At 47.6% G+C, this 8,240-nt stretch overlaps 1 pseudogene; it reads right to left on the reverse strand.

Moving 5' to 3' along the window:
- Positions 1-1,483: 1,483 nt before the first annotated feature.
- Positions 1,484-3,419, reverse strand: LOC136323489 (C-C motif chemokine 4-like; annotated as a pseudogene).
- Between the last annotated feature and the right edge of the window lie 4,821 nt (positions 3,420-8,240).

The following is an 8,240-nucleotide window of genomic DNA, read 5'->3' on the forward strand; positions in this document are numbered from 1 at the left end:
CTTTAAAAATAGCTACAAAATATGTTTCTGCATTTAATAGGATAGTCTAGGAGTTCTAGCACATGGGCTAACGTGTGGAATACAGACGGATGAAGAGCAGAAGCCAAGACCAGTCAGGCTCTTGACTGCTTGCCTCTTCTCACACCTTTTGGGATCAGCTCGGCCCCCCACCTCCTTCTCTCAGTCCCCGTGGAATCTAACGGAGGTGTCTACTGGGGCTCTGGCATCCTGGGTGGCTGGAGGCAGGGCAAGGAAGGGAACTGTGTCTGTTGGCCTCAGCGTGGTACAGGGCCCAGCCCTGCTTCTGCACTAGACTAGGAACACTCAAATGTTCTTCGCGGTTGCCCCTTCTGTACCCTATTTTCACAATGGGGTGTCCTTTTCTGGCACCACGGAGGCATGTCACAAGGAGCACAGAAAGCCGAACTAGCCTGGGACTTGGCACTGGCTGGAGTCCTGCTCTGTCACACACTTGCTGGGTGGCGTTTAGCAAGTCACTTCTCAGTCTTTGGCACTCAATTTTCATAATATGAGAGGGTTGGGTGAGATGGTCTGAGAGGTTCCTCCCAGCTTTATTAGACTACAGTTCTCTGTTCTGTGGATCAAGGCTGATTGTGCATGTAATTCTATCTCAGAGCACTGATCTCACTCATGTAACAAGAAATTCTGATTGAAAAGTTATTAAGGAGACACGGCTTTAGCTTACTCCTATCACAACACTACAGATCCAAATCTGACATTTGCTCTTCTGTCCTCATGATAAACTGACTCTGCCTTGGGCTTGAGACAGCTGGTCCACTAACTAATCTAGTCCACATGATGATGCCAGGAAGACTGATACTATGCCCGTTTTAAGCGAAAAAGCTAAGGCTCAGGGAGGGAAAGAGAGAATCTTCCAGATGCCAGACCCTGTGATGGGTGCTTTACACATCACCTCATAACTGCCCTTCAAAGTGGATAGTTTTACGCCTACTTTACTGGTATGAAAATTGGGGTCTGGTAAGGCAGGGTGTCTTTCCTAATGATAAACTGCCAATGAGAGACAGAGACCCACTGTTCTGACTCTGCCCGACCTCATCTTCCCTCTATGTTGTACTGCTGCTGCTGTTTACAGCTCCTCAACAGATGTTGAAGGGATAATCATCCTCTCATTGTGCTCTCCAAACAACCTACAAGCCTTAGCGAGTCACACACACACACACACACACACACACACACACACACAGTTCTGTTCCTACAACAGTGATGTCGCCCAAATTTTGGTGTAAGTTAAAACACACCTAGCCTGTCACTTAACTATCCTAACACAGTTGTAAAGTCATAATCTAGAACATAAAACACAACTGAGCCACAGAAAAAGGAAAAGGACATAAATACACTATACTGTACACTGCACTGTAGTAACAGAAAAAAAATGACAAAAAATGAGTAAGCCGAAATACTCGTCTTAATTTTTTAAAGTTTTTATGGGAGTGTTGTAAATTCAAAACATCATATGTTGAAACTGTCATAACCCTGAGGACCCCCTGTATATATATTTTAGTTTTATTATAGAAACACAGAATCAACTATACTACCCATCTATCTGCAATAGCAGAGAAACAGTGATGGTGGACCATCTCCACGGGGGACACGTGTCCTTCGGTAAAACCAACATAAATTATGGAAATAACATCAAATGCAATAACATTAAGGTTAAATTAATTAAGAGAAGGGACAGGGACTACTGAGAGGAGTCGTGAATGTGCAGCAGGTGCATCTCACTGAGCAGTGTCAGGCTTAGGCGAGCTCCCCGGGGAGCCCCCTGCCCCTGTGCCTGGAGCGCTCAGTTCAGTTCCAGGTCACTCACGTCCTCCTGGACCCAGGGCTCCCTGGGGCTGGCGCACACTTGTCTGCCCTCTTTGGTCTGAAATCTGTGGAATGAGGAGTGAACAGGTTAGCATCACGGAGGACCCTGTCTGTGGTAGACATCTCCCTGTGTGTGACCACACTTCATGTTGGACAGCTCTAGTGGGTGGGAAGGACCTTCGGGGTTACTGGAAATGAACGCCTTGTAACTTCCACCCTGGACTTAGCTGTGGCCTCAAGTTTGCCCAAAGCTTTACAATCAATATGGCTCTATCTCCCATTCATTCCCGAGTGCCCCTAGCAATAACTTTTCCATGTGTTTTTCTAAGCATGGTTTAAAAAATTAGCCCACATTTTCTGTGATCTTTTTTACCTTTCCTGATTTCCTAGCCTCTGGCTAATTTCCTCCACAGGACCCCTCCTTTTCTTTGACTCCCACCCAACCCCCTCCAGGACTCAACTGGTGACTTCATAACCTGTTCCCTACCACTGTCCAGGAGGGCTTCAGCCCTCATACGTGTCTTCCTACTGCGTGGTCCTCTCCCTGCCCCAAACAGGCCCCTTACCGAATCCTGCCCTTGCCGTGTCAGCTCACCTCTCAGAGCACCCAGAGGTTAATCCTCACACCGTGGCTGGCTGGGGGCGGAGGCTGCTGGTCTCATAGTAATCCAGGACAACGCTGCGATTCAGCTGCCGGGGGTGTAAGTGAAGCAGCAGGCAGTGGGAGAGTCTGAGTCCACTGGAAAGAAAGGCCAAGGTGAGGTCATAGCTCTACAAGGAGCTGCTCTTGGCTTTTAGTTATCATTATTCAAGGGGCATCTCTGTGGAGCTACCAGAGCCCCAAATACAGTCCCTCGCATCCAGTCCGACCACCTGACATAGCAGTCTTTTTATAAATACACATCATGGAGCTGGAATGGGACACAGAGCACACGTGTAATTCCCTTCATTTAACAGATGGGGAAACCAAGGCACAGGGAGGGACCGGGACTTTCTTAAACAAGCCTACCGGTTACTATTTCTTAAGAAAGCAGGAACTTGAATATTCTGAATGTCTAGGAGATGCTACATTTAACAGCAGGCTCCTTAAAAGTCTTCCCAGCTCCCTTCTGTCCCATCCCTGAAGTCACTGTTGGACCAGCCCCAACTAGGAAAGTGGACTCTGCCTACACCCCGGCTTTAGAAGTGGGAGCTGAAAGAACAAGCTTACTGGGTCCCGAGCACCGGGAGCAGAGGGCAGCCACCAGCAGGAGAGAGAGGATGGTCACACAGAGCTTCATGGTCTTGGGGAGAAGAGGCTTTCCTGGAGCTGAGATGCACAGCCCGAAAGCTTCAGAACCCGGCTGTGTTCTGTGCTGGTACTGAGTTGGGGTCCTCTCTTTATAGGAACTCTGAGGGCTGGGACAGAGGTGGGAACACAGGAGGGCAAGTGGAATTTCCAGGGTTCAGATGATGTCGGGGTGCCAATATGGAAACTGAAGCTAGCCGAGAGTGAGGACTCTGCACGGCTTCTCTTCCCCAGGGCAGTGTCATGCGGTGGAAAGGAGGCGGCAGAGGAGGGACAAGTGGGCTGCACCCTAGAGGGAAGTGGTACAGTCAGCGAAGGCAGCGACCGAGACTGAGGAGATAATTGCAAACCTAGAGGAAGGATGAAACATGCACACCTGCTAGAAGGGGCTGTAGACGAGAACTTCAGTAAACATATAATGTAAAGAGAAAAAGTGCAAAACAACCAGGGGGTGACAACTTGTATTTTTTGTTAGGTATTATTTAATATGTTTTTGTTAATATTTTAAAAATTTTGCCTGACCAGGCGGCAGCGCAGTGGATAGAGCGTCGGACTGGGATGTGGAGGACCCAGGTTCAAGACCCCGAGGTCACAAGCTTGAGCGCAGGCTCATCTGGTTTGAGCAAAAGCTCACCAGCTTGGATTCAAGGTCGCTGGCTCGAGCAAGGGGTTACTTGGTCTGCTGAAGGCCCGCGGTCAAGGCACATATGAGAAAGCAATCAATGAACAACTAAGGTGTCGCAAGGAAAACTGATGATTGATGCTTCTCATCTCTCTCCGTTCCTGTCTGTCCCTATCTATCCCTCTCTCTGACTCTCTCACTGTCTCTGTAAAAACAAACAAACAGACAACCTTCTTACAATCTAGTTTTGTGTACCTCTTTTATTGTTATTTAAGTACTAAATACATGAAATAATAAACTACCTTTCGGTATATCAGATTTTTATACTTAAAACGGTCATTAGGGTAGAGAACGGCTGTTAAATTATTTGAACCCCACCACCGGTTGGTGCCCCACATCAGGCACCCAACTTTTTAAGACCTGCACCTGAGACAAGGTTCCCAAACATCTGACTTGAAAAATCAACAGGCTGCATCCAAGAGACCCAAAGGCCCAGGGCAGGAACAGCCTTCTGAAGTGCCCAGATTTTGCGCTTTTCAAAGTTCACCTGCTAATCTGAGAGCATGGGCCTGAGGGCCGGGCTGCTGGATCTCTCTAGAAACAGAGGCGCTGCTGGGGGCCATTTCTCACTTTCACACTCTCCCTCTGTCTTACTAAAGCTGGCAGGCACCAGCTTCTTCTTTTTCCTACTCTATTTTTACTCTAGACTTTCTTTTTTCTTAGCAGGTACCATCTTTATTGGCCCCTTTTTGATGCTCTCCCTCTGCCTCGCTCCACAGCCTCCCAGAGGGCGCTTTCACACACGTCCACGCCCTGGTTCTTGTGGCTGCCATGCAGGGGCTGCCCCCTGAACACCTGGCTCTAGTGGTGGAAGAGCATGGGGGCTTGAGTTCTCGGGTCCCGCGGGACTGTAACAATCAGAGACTGTAACAATGGACTGCCACTCCCAGCGCACTGCACAAACAGCAGGCTGACATACATGCCAGTCTCCGTGTGAAGAAGGTCTATTTGCTCGCCATGGCACTTTGCCTGAGGGGCAGGCTTTGGGTTTGGCTCACATCTGGAGGCTGCAGGTGCTCCTAGGGAACGGAGGCCAGGGGACACCGTCTTTGTGCTGCCTCTGCCTCACTACATCTCGCTGGTATTGCTCTAAAACAGCGGAAAATGGCTTTAGGTGACCCCTGTGTTTTGGTCGTTTGACCCCCGCCGGGGTCACAACCCACAGGTTGAGAACCGCTGCTCTAAAAGGAGTTTGTACACTCACCTGAAGCCTCAAATTTTGTGACATCACCCAGGGACACATCCAGATCACCTGCTATGTTGGCCAGCAAAGCTCATACTTTTGGCCCCATGGGACTATGTATATCTGCATTCTTTAAAAGCTGCTGCCCAAGGGTCTGGTTTATAATCAGCATGAATCTAGGTGCTGAGGGCCCCAATCTTTAGGACTCTGACAGGTATTGGCACACTCTGAACAACTGGGAGCTATTAAAAAGAAATCAGGCTGTTTGCACAATTACAAAGGTTCAAGAGGCAACCAAGAGCCAGGGAAGGGTTAGAGAACAAGGCTCATCCTCCACCCAAGGATATGCCAAGACTGGGAGAGGTGGCTGTTTCATCTGACATGTAGAAGCCAACACAGACACATGAGGAAGCAAAGGACTGTGTTCCAAAAGAAAGAACAAGATCAAACTTCAGAAAAAATAAAAGAAAAAATTGGTGAAATGAGAAATCCCAACGCACTTCCACTTCTCCTCATTCCTAAATCTTTACTACCTAACAATGCTACCTCCATCTTCTCTCATCTGACTATATCATTGGGCAGAAGGAGCTGGCTCACTTTTTTCCATTAAAAAAAAAAAAGGCTCAGACTGAGGCTGTCCCTTCCCTCAGCATGGGCACAGGTCCCTGAGCATCTGAAGCTTTCCCGAAGTTTCCCCAGCAGATCTCTAGCAAACTGATAGATGGCTATTATGAGACCAGCAGCCAGACCATGTAAAGGTTGGTCCTCTTGCCTATCTCTGGGGAGAGGTAGGACATATAGAAATGAAGTAGGGAGCAGTCTGCAAAGCAATCAGCAGGTGAATGGGGGCCATCCTAAGAAACCTGGAGCTTCGAAGGTCTGATTTGAGGGCAGGGGACAGGGAGAGGCCAGGGAGGTGTTCCATAGCCTAGCCTAGGACCTGGGCGCCAGGGAGGAGCTGTCTAGGTGAAGAAATTGAGGAGGAAATGATAATAGGGACAGGCTGACTGAGGAAACCCCTAAGTCACTGAGGAAAGGTCTGGAGATCTGAGGTTGAGGAAATGATCCTGAGAATGTGGGCTGACCCTGTGCTTCCCAGGCGGGGAGGGAGCAATGTGCGACCAGAATTCCACTGCTGATTCCTCAATTATTATACCTCTATCCCTCTCAGAGCTCCCAAACCAAAGAGGCGAGCAGATCTGCGCCAACCCCACTACACCTGGTGTGGATACTTCATTGACCTTGGAGCTGAATCCCTGAGGGACCTAGAAGCAACAAGAAGTAGTTACATCTGTGGGCAGATTAGGGAGCAGGGGCTTGAGCCCAAGAAATGTTTCTCCAACTCCTAAAGCTACTGTACTTCTATTATAGCCTGGTTGTCAATCAAACACACATTTCTTTTTTTTTTAGTTTAAAAAAATCAAAGTGGTTTTTTTTGAGGGTTGTTTTTTTTTATTAGCAGCGAGAGAGAGACAGGAAGAGAGAGAGATGAGATGCATTGACTCATACTTGCAGCACCTTAGTTGTTCATTGCTTTCCCATATGTGCCTTGACCCTAGGGATCCAGCTGAGCCAGTGACTCCTTGCTCAAGCCAGCGACGTTGGGCTCAAGACAGCAACCATGGTGTCATGTCTATGATCCCACGCTCAAGCCGGTGAGCCTGCACTCAAGCTGGTGAGCCTGAGCTCAAGATAGCAATCTCAGGGTTTCAAACCTGGGTCTTCAGTATCCCAAGTTGATGCTCTATCCACTGTGCAACTGCCTAGTCAGGCATCTACACTTTAATATAAATTTTAATTTATTTATGCTATTTTTTGTAACATATTTTCATGTACTCTTTGTGCGTGTGTGTGTGTGTGTGTATGTGACAGAGATAGAGAGAGGGACAGATAGGAACAGAAAGACAGGAAAGGAGAGAGATGAGAAGCATCAATTCTTTGTTGCAGTTTCTTAGTTGTTCATTGATTGCTTTCTCATATGTGCCTTGACTGGGGGGGGGGGCTATAGCAGAGCGAGTGACCCCTTGCTAAAGCCAGTGACCATGGGGTCATGTCGATGACCCATGCTCAAACCAGTGACCCCATGCTCAAGCAGGTGAACCACGCTCAAGCCAGCAAACTTGCAGTTTCAAACCTGGGTCCTCTGCGGTCCGGTCTGATGCTCTATCTACTGCACCATCGCCTGGTCAGGCCATGTATTCCTGACTGGTGCCTGGGTCTGACCCCACCCCACCCCCTGCTCAGTCCTTCCTATCACACAGAGGCTGACACATAGTCGGTGTGTAGGTGAGTGGTTGTATTTAGATTTTCTAGAGGAAATTGTTCCAAAACCATCTACTAGCAAATATTTATAGAATGTTACTTACCACTTTGGTGAAATCCTGGAGTTTAAAAAAGTAAACTGGCCTGACCATGCAGTGGGGCAGTGGATAGAGCATTGAACTGGGATGCAGAGGACCCAGTATGAAACCCCGAGGTCGCTGGCTTGAGCATGGGCTCACCGGCTTGAGCACGGGGTCATTAGTTTGAGCGTGGGATCACAGACATGACCCCATGGTTGTCAGTTTGAGCCCAAAGGTTGCTGGCTTGAAGACCAGGGTCACTGGCTTAAGCAAGGGGTCACTTGCTGTTCTGTAACCTGCTCCCCCATCAAGTCACAGATGAGAAAGCAGTCAATGAACTAAAGGAGTTGCAATGAAGAACTGATGCTTCTCATTTTTCTTCTTTCCTGTCTGTCTGTCCCTGTCTGTCCCTCTCTCTGACTCTCTGTCTCTGTCCAAAACAAACACACACACAATATACATGGTCTACCGGAAAGTTCTATCCGTTTTTGGAATAAAACAAGATACAAATTTTTCTTACCGTCAATAAACTTTATTAAATAATATAATTGCCATTATTATTAATGATTTCTTGCCAGTGTGAGGGCAATTTGTGTATCCCATTTTTGAAAAATGTTTTATCTTTTGATGCGAAAAATTGAACCAGTGCTTGTTTGGTATCTTCTTCATTTTTGAATTTTTTGCCCTTCAAACAATTTTGTAAGGACAAAAACAAGTGATGTCGGAGGGTGCTAAGTCCGGGGAACATGGTGGATGCGACGGACATGCTTCTGTAGCATTTCTTCCTTGTTGAAATTCGGAAAAATTACAGTGGCGTAAATGAACTTTGTCAGTAGCCATGGGTACACTATGGCTTCACACATAAGACTAATGTGAATCAACTTTGTTTTAGTTAAT

The sequence above is a fragment of the Saccopteryx bilineata genome, chromosome 2 (assembly GCF_036850765.1).
Source record: "Saccopteryx bilineata isolate mSacBil1 chromosome 2, mSacBil1_pri_phased_curated, whole genome shotgun sequence".
Taxonomy (NCBI): domain Eukaryota; kingdom Metazoa; phylum Chordata; class Mammalia; order Chiroptera; family Emballonuridae; genus Saccopteryx; species Saccopteryx bilineata.